This window comes from Prosopis cineraria, unplaced genomic scaffold, assembly GCF_029017545.1.
Source record: "Prosopis cineraria cultivar Desert tree isolate PC_DT_omini unplaced genomic scaffold, ASM2901754v1 PC2, whole genome shotgun sequence".
NCBI classification, from domain to species: Eukaryota; Viridiplantae; Streptophyta; class Magnoliopsida; order Fabales; family Fabaceae; genus Prosopis; species Prosopis cineraria.
In genome coordinates this window covers 19,435,284-19,450,548 of record NW_026555333.1, presented here as the reverse complement: position 1 = coordinate 19,450,548, position 15,265 = coordinate 19,435,284, and the positions used below count along the sequence as shown (strand labels likewise).

The window sequence follows — 15,265 nt, the reverse complement described above, 5'->3', positions numbered from 1 at the left end:
ACACATACACCGTGGTGGCTTATCCATAAGCCGTGGCATGTGGCACATAATCGGTCCCTTTTAGAATTTTTTTCCTCTCTAATTCTCGGGTAACTCGATTCTCCTTCGGACCTGCGTCTAGGGCTAAAATTGAAACCAAACATTCTTGTCAAGCCCTTCTAACTACACACCTCATTAACACACACTTAATAAATCTGATTAGGCTTATTTAACCTAATTTAAAATTGAGGATGTTACAGAAATGGTGCATGTCTCACATCTGTCAAACTTTCATGATAGTAAAAACTACCATGCATGTCACGGCGCATAATGTACATGCTGAAATACATGGTACAAAGCATGAATTTATGTTTTTGCACTACATGCCATAACACATGTGCCACAAATTGCTTGAAATTGCTATTTTGTCCTAAATGTGGCAATGATGCAATCCAAAAGCTTTTGTGGTGAATGAATATATATTTTTAGATGATTTGAAATATATAAAATAGTTATTGAAAATTTTGAGAAATAACGTAAATGAAATTGGATAAATATAAGTGGTAATGTTGAATAGATCATAATATATGTTTTTTTCTACTTTGAGACTTGAAAATTATAGAAATTGTTTAGATATATTTTGGAGATTTATGGATTAAGTCCACCATGATATGTTATATGTGAAAGATTAAGGCTGGGATTTTCTTTTATGCTTGATGGATTGTTATTTGGCATTTATGTTAATGATTAGATTCAATGTTACATTTTACATGTGGAAAATTGATATTAAGCTATGTTCTTTTGAATTTGTCATGGATTTAGGATGGGTGTGTGCCTTTTGGGTTGTTGAATATTAGCCCCAAGTAATTTAAAGATTTTGGATTGATACTCAGATAAAGTTTATATAAGAAAAATGACAATAGTATTACTTTGAGTATTAAGGAATTAAGAGGCGACCCATATTATAAAAGTAACTAACTAGGAGTAAGTTATATATTTGAATATGCATTAGGTAAGTGAATAACATTCAAATTAACTTATCAACGAATTTATTTTTATTGAAGTAGTATTTCCTTAAATAGATCACTCGCACAATTTCAAGTGGTGAATATTTGGTTAATTAAATTATTTGAGCTTGTGAAATCACATTATATATTATGATGGATAGATAAACTTCAGTATATGTGTGTATATCTTCTTGTAAAACATGCCTTCCAAATTGACAAAAATATTTTTACAAATTCTAGTAAGTCTTTACATGATAAAAGCAAGCATGGAAATTGGCAAATAAATATACTAATTAGTTTTTAAAGGAAGAGCTAGAATTATCCCATGATTGAACATTCTTACTAATTAAATATATTGATGATGGCTTAATGGTTGATTAAACATTGTGAGTTATGCCTAGAAAAGTTGGAAGAATATCTTCAATGTGAGATATGATTGGTTATGTTGGATTAAAAAATTATTTATATATTTTAAGAATGATTTTTAGTTGAAGAAGTCATGCATGAAATTTATTTATTTTTTAAAAAAGAAATTATGAAATGTGATTTTGAGAAGGATTGAGATTTTAAAAGTTTATGTGAGTCTCTTATTGAGAAGAAAAAAATTATATTTTGATAGTGATTATTTTATCACATGTTTGAAAATTAATTTTAAAGGGACTATATACAGAATACTAGTTGCTAACGGTAGTTGTGTTTGTTCGTAGCACTATAGTTAATGCCTAGATAGCTCAATATTCATGGAAAAATTACTCACATTTGATATTCATGAGCATCATACTCACATTTGTTATTAGTGGGTCTTGTACCTGTGTTTAATTTCATAGCTTCGAGTTACGTTTGATTAATATTACCCTCATGAATTGTGTGAAGATTTTTAAGGCATGACATTGTTAAGCCTAATTGAGGGCAGCTCTCTAAATGGTATTTTTTGCATTATCATTGACCATTTGAATAAAAATTTTCAATCCTTCTCATGGCTAAAATCCAAACACAATACAAAATACAAAAAAGAAATACATAAATAACTACATTCAAAAGCAAGCCATTGCTTACAACTACTAAATATGCTAGCTTCTAATCCATATAAAGAAATACAGCTTATTCATATGAGAATGTTGAATTGGGATAGCTTTTGCTTAATTGCAAGTAACTCTACTAAGACATCTTTTATCTCCATTCGTTTACTAGGAAATTGAGCACAACATACGACTCCAATCCTGGCAAAGCTAACTAGAGACTCTTGAACTTTATGTTTCATATTTGAATTCTGCAAAACCCTCGAATGGTCTCTATCAAAGACAACAAGAAAACTTGAATCCACTATCTTTGTGACTCCTTCTAGCAATGCTAACTCACAAAACTTGGGAAGGCTTAGATTTTCACTAAACATGCCATCTGTTGGCTTTTTTCCAGAGAGCATCTCTAGTAGAAGTATCCCATAGCTGTATACATCCCCTTGTGTTGTTACTCGGCCACCTTCTCCATACTCTAACCAAACATCAAGTGTGTATATATATATACATATAAGCACATTAAGATTAGAAGCCATAGTTATGCCAAAAGTGACGTTTTCCATAATTCTAGGTACCAATATTCAAAATTACATTTTCATTTACTCATAATATTTAATAAACATTGAAATTATTTTCTATTATTAACCTCAAGGTAAAATAAAAATAAGTACTAGTTGAAAAAATTCAAGTTCAACTACATAAAAGGAATTGTACCTGGAGGAATATACCCAATTGTTCCTTTAATTGATGAAGATGTAGTTTGATCTCTACTATCATCGCTTGTATGAAGAAGCATGGCTAATCCAAAGTCTCCTAAGTGTGCAACCATGTCATCATCAAGAAGAACATTACTTGGCTTGATGTCACAATGAACTATAGCTTCTCTAAAATCATGATGAAGATAATCCAAAGCATAAGCCACATCAATAGCAATATTGAGTCTTTGTGTGAAGTTTAGATATAAATTTCTAGGCTCACCATATCTACTTGACAACCAGTTCTCCAAACTCCATTAGGCATGAACTCAAAAACTATAGCCTTGAAATCATCACCTTTGTAATCGACACTTGAACATGAAGTTATGATCTTCAAAAGATTTCGATGTTGGACTTTGCTAAGAGCTTTGCATTCAGAGATAAAACTCTTTGTTGCCCCATGTGTTTGAAGATTTAGTACCTTTACAGCAATAGGTCTTTCAAAGTGATGAAGAAACCCACGGTACACAGAGCCAAAGCTTCCTATGCCAACCAAATTGGAAAAAGAAAATCCATTGGTTGCATTATGGAGCTCTCCATAAGAAATCCTCATATGTGTATTTTGTAGAGAAGAGGGGAAGGAAGACAAATTTTTTTTCTTTCTCCTCACACAAATTAGGAGGAATGTTGCTAAACATATAAGAGAACCACTTATCATGATGATGAGAATTATTATTTTGAAATACTTTGATTTACTCGAGCACGTAGGTAGCTTTAGCTGAGGTATTCCGCCACAAAGATTGCCATTCCCTATGAGTGAAATAGCAGTGATATTATCAAACACTCCTCCTTTTGGAACCTCACCATGAAAATGGTTGTGATAGGTTCAAGGACTCTAATATTGGAAGATCTTTTAGTTCATGTGGGATTGTGCCAAAAAAGTTATTGTTAGAAAGATCAAAGTTTTGGAGGGATTTTAAGGAACTAAAGGTTAATGGGATACTTCCTTGAAAAAAATTTCCCCTCATATTAAGATCTGTCAACATAAAGCATTTCCCAAGTTCCATTGGAATCTCGTTTTCTCCCAAATATAACTCTTGTAGATGCTCCAAGCTACCAAGATCATATGGAAGGCGGCCACTCAAGGAATTGCAAGTTGTGTCAAGAGTTATTAAGCCTTCTTGATGACCAAATATTTCATTGGGTATATTGCCATTCAAGTTATTTTTATGTAGATATAATTTTTGCATGCCCTTGCAATATCTAAAGCTAGCAGGAATGACTCCCTCTAAGTTATTGTCATGCAAGTCAAGATAAAACAACTTGGTAAGATTTCCAAATGCATCAGGAATTTGTCCTGAGAAGTGGTTTTCACCCAAGAATATTTTTCCAACACTGTCAAGCCTTCCAATCTCTTCAGGTATGTTGCCAGATATATTATTGGAACTTAGAGAAAGGTAAATGAGCTGAGACGAGAAATTACTAATTGATTTTGGCAATACACCACCAAATCCATTATTATCCAATTCTAACCATTCCATTTGACTACAATTTGTTAATGACAAGATGAAACCCAAATCATAACTTCCAAACCCCCCTAAATTATTATCAGTAGCTATAATTTCTTGAAGGTTCTGTAACCTTCCAAAAGTGGTTGGGAATGGGCCACTAAAAGCATTACCAAAAATTTCTAAAATTGCGAACCTAGAAATGTTGGAGAATGAAGATGGAATTGTTCCAGTCAACTTGTTGGATCCAACATTAAATGCTATAAGATTAGGGAAAACATGACCAATATTTGATGGAATGGTTCCATACAATTGGTTCATAGGAATGTCAAGACGTTGCATGTAGGAAAGATTATATAATTGATGAGGGATCATACCAGAAAAATTGTTATGACCGAGATAGAGCACGCGATGAGGGATCATACCAGAAAAATTGTTATGACCGAGATAGAGCACGCACAATTTTGACAATTGACCTAGAAATTTAGGTATATTTCCTTCCAAATTGTTATTTCCAAGAGTCAAGACTTCTAGTGATGAAAGATTTGCTAAGGAAGGTGGAACATTTCCATGAAATTTGTTGTCACCAAGTCTCAACATTGTAAGGTGTTGCATATATCCAAGCCAAAAGGGAATTTTGCCTGTCAAATTATTGTAACTAAAAAAAATCCCTTGAAGTTTAGAACAGTTAGCTAACTCAATAGGGGGCTCCCCATTGAGATTATTTTTACGCAAATCAAGAATTTGCAACCATTTAAGACGGCCAACTTGATTGGGAATTTCATCATGCAATCCATTATTCGAAAGATTGAGCAGCTTGAGAAAGGTTAAGTTACCTAATGTTGGTGCAATAGTGCCCCTCAAATCTTGATTTGTCACTTCCAAAGCTAAGACTCTCATGTGACGGAGATCACATGAAACACCTTCCCATTTGCAGAAGTGGACGGAATCATTCCATGAAGGTAGAGCTTCTGGATTGCCATTGGTTAACTTGTCCCTCACAGCAAGCAAAGCAAGCCTATCAGTCCCTAACCCAGTGGCCATGGCAGCTCTTGTTGGCCATGTAGTTTGAGAAGCTATGCAAAGCAGAAGATTGATGATAATGGACAGCAACATTGTGATTGTGGTGAAGTAATGTGCGAAAGGAAGCCTAGTGGTGTTAGCTTTATATTACTTTTAGGCATTGACGGCGAAATCTGAAATATCCAAGTCAACAAATTTTAATTTTCTTCTTCACTTCCAAAAAAAAAAAAAAATAGCTATATTTGAAAAAAAAATTCTCACGCGTTTGTTAAAAGATTTGAATGCGTATAATAGTGAAATGTTAAATTGCAAATATAAAAGTTTAAATAGAAAATTTGAAATTTTAAATAATATATAGGTTGTTATTTTTTTAACTATTTCAATACGGCAATAAAAGTTACATAAACAGTGCATACTTTTATATATAGAGATACATATTATATATATTATTGATATATATATACATATATAATATTCTACTAACTGCTGTTTCTAAAGTTGTTAAACTGGCGAGTTTAAATAAACTCATAATAGAAATGTAAATTTGTATCGCAAATTCAGATCGTAAACTAATAAGAGTTTATTTTTATTAAAATTAAATCCATATACATTGATAAATTATCATATACAAGACATAAAAATTTTGAAAAGGGGAAACTTATTTTTGGTATTTTTGTTTTCTTTTTTTTTTATTAATATTAGTTTTTGCATTTTATTTTTTTTTCTTTGAATCATGCTTTATAACTTTTATGAACTAAATTGTTCATAGTATATAATTAACTCGCTCAACTCAAAAAAAAAATTGATGAACTTAACAAGTTTAACCAAGCTCGCATCTAGTTCGAGTTTATGAATTAGTTAATACGATTTTATAAATTAGAAACATAAAAAAAGTAAACTCGAAGATAAACTCGCAAGTTTAACTAAATTTATATTTAGTCTGAACTTATGAGTGAGTTGATATGATTTTATAAACTAAAAATGTAAAAATATTAAATTCATATAATCAATTCGAGAATTTAACAATTACAACTGCTTTGTTTATTTGCTTCTTGGCTCCATTGATCTCGACCTTTATGCATTCACAATCTCTCCCAATCACCCCATTGGCGCTAGCGTGCGTTCTCTATTGAAGGCGTCGTGGTTCAACTTATTAATTGCTCCTTCGCTTCTTGGGTTCATCGGGTAGAAGCCAACCCTGCACGTGTGGGGTCTTGAATTCCAAGCCCCGATCGATGTTAAGTCTGTGAACATGAGAGGAAAATATCTGCCGTGGGACCCACACGCCGAAGGGGTCCATGTTAACATGACCTCTGCGAATGTTTTGGATGAGCGTTAAAGCAATCACGTCTCTTAGTTGTATTATTGTGGCGTGAAGAATGGATCCTAGACGTCTGAATTAAAAAATTTATAATTAAAGTTAAGATTTGATTGAGATTAGAAAAAAAATGTAATGTAATTTATGTTTAAATATTTTTTTTAAAATCAATTAAATAAATTGAATTTTGTTTAAAAGATTTAATTTAAAAACCAGTTGAGATGTATAATAATTAAAATGAAAATAAGTTTTTATATATATTTGTTTAAATATTAAACTTCAAATTATAATTTTTTAAAAAAGAGTCTATATTTTCATCAAGCTTGTTTTGATATTTTCTAAATATAAGCTATTTCCAAAAAAAAAAAAACAAGAAGACTATTCTTCTGCATTCAGTTTAGTGCTTTCTTGTCAATCGTATACTTGTTCAAATTTTTAAAGATTAAAAAATAGTCAAAAATATTTTCTTTAAAAAATTTATTCAAAAGGCAGTTGAGATATATAATGATAAAAATGTATGTATATATATATATATTGTGATTAAATTGATATTTTTTAAAAATATTAAAGCTAATAAGTTTTTTTAGAAGAGTAGATTAAAAATAAGGGTGTGCTAACAAACAAACATGAAACCTGAATAAATGTGGAAAAGGCAGAGTAAAGAAGAGGTAATAGGACAAGGTGAGAGAATAAAAAAAGAGAAATTGATAATTATTTTAAAGCCTCCCAGTATTGCGTCAGTGAAGAAGCTCCTTTAGGCAGCTTCTTTGAAAACGCTCATTTAACCCCAAAAGCTCTTTTGACATTTTTTTATCCAAACATGATTTTATATCTTGTAATGTACTTTATATTTTTTAACTAAGGTTTAGGCTCTCCCAACTTCAATTAGAAAATACAACAAACATGCCACTAGTCCCGGTTGATATTAAGTCTGTGAACATGAGAGGAAAAATCTGCCGTGGGACCCACACGCCGAAGGGGTTCATGTTAACATGCCCTCTGCGAATGTTTTGGTTGAGCCTTTAAAGTGATCCCCACGATGTCTAAAGGAAGAGTACGTCTCTTATTTGTTGGACTTTTAGTTGCATTATTATTGTGGCGTGAAGAATGGGTACTATAATTAGCGATCATATCCAATAAGAAACAACCTTAACATTAATTAACATTTGATTTTCCAATACAAAGGATATAGGTCCAATTATTTATGGGACCTTTATCAATTCCACAATGGACCAAATTGAAATTTGGCGGACGTATTTGTCCATTATTCGTTCCATAGAACAAGAAGTATGAATGTTGATGTTTGGCAAAAATGAGTAAGTTTTCAAGACAACTAAGGACACTTGCAAGCTAATTAAATGAAGACTTGTGCCTTCTCTAAACATTTTTCATTTTGTAACAATTAAACCCAAAGACTTTGGCCAAAAAAAAAAAACAAAAACCCAAAGATTCTGACATGGAAAATGAGGCACTTCACGCCCATGGAAACACCCATGAAATCACTCATTATTATCAAAGGCCAATTGAAAATCAAAGTAAGGGCTCACAAAAGAACTAAAAAGGACATGAACATTGGACCTCTGGATACACACTAGTAGTAGTTACTGCTAAACTACCAAGGGTGGTGAGCTACTATAAAAGCGGAATGCTCTACATTCTTTGAAAGTCGCCCTAAAGGGGAACCCCCACCACACCCAGATGGTGATCGGTACACAAAGAAGGTTAAGATAAGGAAGGAGAATAAGGAAGACGGTGATGACAATGCTATGGATGTTGATATTTCTTCATAAGCCTCTAAAGAGGAAACTCACGTCTCTCCGACCGCTGAGATGGTCCCTGAAATGCAAGAGGAGGCAGAGGTTGTTATGGTTCTTGCTAAGACACAACCAGAGAAGAAAGTGCTGTCCTTCAAGGATAAGCTACTTAACACTAATAGGACGCCATCAGAGGATGAGAGTAATATCAAGCTCCAAGAAGGTGATGTCACCATTGGTATGAATGAGGGGATTCCTACAATCAACTTCTCTGCTTAAGTTCTCAATGCATTGAATAAGATGGGTTTCGTGGTGGTCATTAAATTACTTGGTAGAACAATTAGTTACCGGTAGCTACGCATACATCTATGGAATACATAGCGCCCTACTGGACAATTCCAACTTATTGATCTTAATGATGAATGCTTTTTAGTTAAGTTTAGGGAAGAAGATTTTTAGAAAGCGTTAGTGGTTGGACTATGGGTTATCTTTGGATACTACCTAACAGTTCAACTATGGACTCCAACATTCAAACCTCAAGAGCACACTATCAACCAAGTGATTGGATAGGTGTACCTCCCTAGATTGCCAGCATGATATTATCACAAGAATATCATTCATTTTATGGGAAGCATTTTTAGAGCAGTCATTAAAGTGGATTACAACACTGATTTAGGAGATTGAGGGAAGTTTGCTCGCCTGGCTGTCAATATCAACCTTACTAAACCACTAACCTCAAAGATCTAGGTTGATGGGGAAATCATATACATAGAATATGAAAGCTTATCGCTGATTTGCTTTCACTGTGGAAGATATGGTTACCTTGAGGAAAGATGCCTAGAGACACTAGGTACGACGGCCATTGTTACATTTGAGCAACAGCAGCACAGCATGATGAGTGTCCCTCGAACAACCACAGACATGCTTGAAAAAGCCAAATATAGCTCTTGGATGCACCTACCTCCTCGCTACAGGCGCCAGTATGACAAAGGATATAAGAAGGACGACACCACCACTATCAAGGGTATTCCTACAGCATCAAAGTTTGAGGTGCTCATTAAGGTAAAGGAATTCGAGGAGCCAAGGCATGAAGTGTACGACACAATCAGGAATGTCAGATCTGCAAATAATGGTAACTCCACTATAATGAGGCCCTACGGCAAAGACCCACATCCTTCAAAGAAGAATGAAGTGGTGTACAGACCTAAGACACCAAAAGTGATGACTCCCAATATAGACTGCATCTTTAATGCACCATGTTATGCGGCTATAACTGCTCTAATATCATTGGATAAGAATTATCACCAGGAAATCATTATTAATTATCCTCGGCAACCTCCAAGAAAGCAAACCTCAGAATATATCAGCCAACCATCAAACTATAAGACCCAATCACTAAATGTTAACTTGCTGGACCATTAGCCAAAAACTCCAAATCCAGACCCAGACCGAAGAGGCATCAAATCAAATGTTGGGCTTCATCTTTAAAATCTAAAAGTGAAGCCAAATACAACAGCCACAGGGCCTTCTGTGAGAGCTTTAAAAGAAATAGCTCGAGGAATGCAAGAAGAGAATGCAAAAGAGATTAAGGATGAGGCAATTGCCATGCTTATTAAGGGAGTAGAATTTAGCTCAACTTTCGAGCATTAGTTTCTCCTTTTATTTATATCTATTTTCATCTGGAATTGTCAGGGAGCCTCTGGTAAAAAGGTTTCCCCCTGTTTTAAAATCGTTTATATCTAACTATAAACTAGATATAATTGTGATTGTAGAACCACATATCTCTGGCAATAAAGCAGACAAAGTCATCATGAGAATTGGATTTAAAACTTCTCACAAAATTGAGGCTTTTAGATTTTTTAGAGGCATTTGGATTCTTTGGTCGAACAAAGTGGATGTGAAAATCATTGTTAATCATATCAAATTTGTTCACATGGAAATCTGTAACAAGCTGGATAGCAAAAGGTTCTTTTTCTTAACCGTATATGAAGCCAACAAGCTTGTTTCAGGAATCTACTTTAGTCTGATTTATCTAATTTGGCCCCTTTTGTAACATCCTGAATTTCTAATCCTGTGTTAATGATTGATTAGGAAATGAGTTAGTGATTTAATGTGAGATTAGGGTTCTGGATAATGAAGTATTGTTTTGACTTATTGGGATGTTATATGAACAGATATGAGCAAAAGAGTAAAATCCCAAGGCAGAGCATGTGAGCATAGTGAGATTTCCCTCACTGTGTCAGCGCCGCGGTGCATGTTGCAAAACTTTGATTAATAGGGAGTGTCTATCTTGTGAAGAATAGAAGGGAAATAAGGAGAAGAAGGTATGGCATGGAGGAAGACCCAGGCTGTGCTAGGGCAAGTGATTTTGAGAGCAAGGATGACATTTCTAACCTATTTTTTATCGGGTAAGTCTCGTACTGCCTTAAGCTCTGATTCTACCCTATTTTCTCTTAGTTTTAACTATTGAGAAATTGAATTTGGGAGTTTAAAGGAGTTAATTTCTTACCCTATAATAATAGAAAGGTTCTTTCAAATTATACTAGTACTTTGTGACTGGTTTAAGTCGAAACGATAAAGCTTTGAAGTTATAGGCATAATTTGCCCCAATCTAGAGAAAGAGTAGTGAGAGAAAGTTGGCTAGAAAAGGTTAAAGTTTGTAGTGAGGGGTAATCAGTGGTAATATGCATAACCAAGTGTAAAGTGTGAAAATGATAGTGATTAGGTGCTTAATTGCGATAATTGGCACTTTTTGTCAATAGTGAAATTGACTTTGAATGTCAATTTTATGTCAATTCTAGTGTATGATGAGTAGATAAACAAAAAGAGATTCAAGTAAGGAAGTTACATGGGTAAATATTTCTATCGGACAGAAGGTTTGAGGTAACCATATAGTTTATTATGTTTATTAACTATTATAACTGTGTAGAAGTAAATATTAAATGAGAAATTATGGTTTTATGAGTTTTTATGCATGATTTGTTATTGAAAATGGTTTTAACATGAACATTGGTTTGTGAAATAAAATCTAAAAGGTGATTGATTTTAATTGATATATATATATATATATATATATGTATATATGTATACGTTATGACATTATATGCTATGGAAATATGAAGAAAAGCAGTGATAATTGTGAAAAGAGTATGATCATAAGGGGTGGGAGTTCACCCAAGATATATGGGGATGTGTGTGTATGGAGACATATGAGTGAAAAATTCATATGGTCGGGCTGGTACTATGAGACATTCGATGCAATATTATATGGGCTAATAGCATAGGTAATTTGATATGGCATACTATGGGACTGTTACTATAGGAAATTCAGGTAGTTTAGCAACTCCTTAGTGCCCGTTAGGGTACAGTTAAGAGTCAATATTGCCTTTACCACAAGTGTGTAAAGAGGGAAATCATAGTCCATAGGTGGGTTGGATTACCTTTGGCCAGATATTTCTACTACTAAAAGTGTGCTTAAGTCGATAAGTGGTTGATCCAGGAGAGCCTATGGTTTCATGTTAGGGAGCATTAGAGATTTGGTGGCTAGACAATCATGCTAGTATGTATTTGTGTGGAATTTCTTTGAAAAGATATAATTTCCTTATACATTACTATATATTTTATATTACTTTAGTCTTGTTACTTTGGCATGGTCATTTGTGGTAGTAAAAATTAAATGGACTATATTGGTTACTCAGATTTTTATCTCACTCGTAGTTATTCATATATTTTAGGTTATGGCACTAATAGGTTAAAGGAAAAGGACATAGTTTGAGTTAACATCTCTCACCTAAGCCTTTGTAAAAATTAGTGTAATGACTCTATAAATTGTTAGATATGAATATGTATAAGTTGCCTTAGGAATCAAAACATGTGCATAGTGTGTTGAATGTTATGTTTATTGGTTCTAAGCTCCCTAGCCCTTTGTATATGTATGAATGGTGAAATGATTGAATGGGCTAGCAAAGGAAAATGTGTATGTGTGAATATGCAATGTTAAAATTGTACGTGAAAATTATTGGCTTGTATGAGATTGAGAAATAAAAATGTGATTTTAGCCCAAAAATATAAAATGGACAGTTTACAGGCCAAATGCATGTATATGTGTTATGTTATGCATGTGTATAGTCAATCAAATGTGTATTGTCTATTTGGACATGATTAAGGCCCAAAAAGTGGCTAATGATGTTTGGTTTCAAAATGAGACACTTGAATGGCAAAATTTTGGCATAAAATAGTCAAAATGCACTTGGATGTCCCATTTTTGATAGAAATATCAGATTGAAATAAAACCAACGTCATTAGTTAGATTTTAAAATAAGCTTTGTGTGGGCGCTTAAACCACCCCAATCGAATATCGAATGTGGAAACGGTGCACATCTAAAATTCACACCACAAATCTACATTTTGATAGCAATGTCAAGTGTGTACGCCGTGACACATGTACCTGCATGTCATGGTGCATGGCACAAAGCAAACGGCTGTGGTCTCTGTACCATATGCCGTAGCACATGTGGTACAAGCTGCGGTGCGCGATGCCAAATTTAACTTTGTTTTATTAAAATGCACATTTTTTTAGAATTGGATGTACTCTTATATATTGCTTTTGTCATGCATAATATTTTAGATTCAAGTAATTTGTAAATGATTATCTGGAAATCTTTTATTGAGATCCCAATGTTTTCAAAGTTTTCCAATTAAATGATTAGGGATTGATTGTAGTTGAGTGCATGGTAATGTCAATAAGGGCATTACACCTTCTAGTGATCAAATTTGGCTCCTTGCTAGAGATTTCAATGCTACCCTAAATAATGTTGAACGCTGTGGTAGATCTGTACATACTAACTCTAGCTATAAGTTATTTCAAAGCTTTATGCATTAGCATGGGCTTCTAGACTTGGGATTTAATGGTCCTAAATATACATGGAGGAGGGGCACACTAATGGTTTTCTTAGACAGGGCTCTTTATAACTCTACATGGGCTACTAATTATATTTCTAGTTGGGTTGACCATTTTCCTAAGACTTTATCAGATCACATACCAATATTGGTTCATTTAGGCCTCCAAGCAAGTTAGGACTATCAACGAAGTCCTTTTTGATTTTTGGCTTCATGGCTCTCACATCCTAACTTTAAAGATCTTATAAAATGTACTTAGGCCTCAAATAACAACATCATGGAAAATATCACAAATTTCATAAAGGAAGCCAAAAATTGGAACACTAAAGACTTTAGTAATATCAAGAAAAGGAAAAACAAGCTACTAGTATGCATTTTAGGGGATCCAATAGAGACTTAAACATTCACCAAGTTACATCTTCCTTCAGGATCTAGATCAAGCATTACTTAGGTGACAAAAACACCTTATTTTATCACACTAAAACCTTGATTCGGTAAAGGCATAATCACATCTCCAAACTTCATAATGGGCAAGGTGATTGGATAAGAGATAAAGTGTCGCTCTCTAAAATGGCACGAGAATTCTTTATGAATCTATACTCATTAAAAGATCCTATTTTCATGCCTTCTCCAATCTCAAGTGCTTTCCCCATACTCTCTGATTCTTCTTATGCTATGATAGATAGAATGCTTTCTCATGAAGAAGTTAAACAAGCTTTATTTAAGATGAAGCCTCTTAAATCCCTTGGGATAGATGGTCTACATGCACTATTTTTTCAAAGTCAATGGGATGTGGTTGGATAAAATCTTTTCAATTTTGTAAGGACTTATGGCGAGGTCGAAGTCTTGATCCAAGGGTTAATCATACTTTGATTGCCATTATCCTCAAAATTAATAAGCCTCAGTACCTGAAAGAATTTTGACCCATTAGCCTCTATTTTATTGTCTAAAAGGTTACCACAAAGGTCCTTACTAATCAACTTCAGATTATCTTACTTGAAATCATAGCCCCTTTCTAATCGAGCTTCATATAAAACAAAAATATTGTTGATAATATCATCATACCGCAGGAAGTCATGTACTTTATGAGAAAGAAAAATAGGAGACATGGCTGGATGGCTATCAAGGTAGATCTCAAAATAGCCTTTAATAAACTAAGATGGGATTTCATAGAGGACACTCTGCATGATGCCTGAATCCTTGATTCAATAGTTTGACTAATTATGACTTATATCACAACTCTTATTATGCAAGTCCTCTAGAATGGAAACCATTTGCAACTTTCTCACCTAAAAGAGGTGTGAGACAGGGTGATCCTTTATCACCCTATGTCTTTGCCTTGTGAATGGAATGGCTTTCCCAAGCTATCTCTTGAAGTTAATCAAGGTTCTTGGCACACTATAAAAATAGGACATAAAGGAGTTCTTCTCTCCTACCTCTTTTTTTTATTGATAACCTCATTCTTTTTAGGGATACTTCTGCTTCTCAATGTGAGGCTATCCAATGTATTTTACAACAATTTTGTGCTTCTTTTGGTCAGGTGGTTAGCCAATCTAAAACGTAAATTTACTTCTCCTGAAATGTTAATGCTGCTACTACAAATGACATCTGCCTTAAGTTAGCTTTCAACGTACCACCTCCTTAAGGAGATACATAAGGGTACCTTTAATCATAGGGAGAGTTACTTCAAGAACCTACTCATATATTCTAGAAATACATCACCATAAGCTTGCAAGATAGAAAAGTCAACATCTTTTTCTTGTTAGACGCATTACTCTTACTAAGTTCGTTCACACTTTTCTCCTATTCTATACTATGCAAAGCACGGTCTTGCTACCTTTTAATTGTAATGAAATTGAGAAATTGATCAAAAACTTAATTTGTGGCCACACCAAAGACCATCATGGTGTTAACTTGGTTAAGTGGAGTAAGCTTTGTCAACCCCTAAACAAAAGCATTCATTAAGAAGCTTGCTTGCAAACTTATATATGAACTAAACCTACTATGGGTAAAGGTTTTGAGAGGAAAATATAATTTCCAATATAAAAACCTTGAAGATATCAGCA

The 15,265-nt window shown here is 33.8% G+C and overlaps 1 pseudogene; it reads right to left on the bottom strand.

Annotated features, from left to right (window-relative positions):
• Positions 1-2,091: 2,091 nt before the first annotated feature.
• LOC129302606 (probable LRR receptor-like serine/threonine-protein kinase At3g47570) lies at positions 2,092-5,249 on the bottom strand (annotated as a pseudogene).
• Between the last annotated feature and the right edge of the window lie 10,016 nt (positions 5,250-15,265).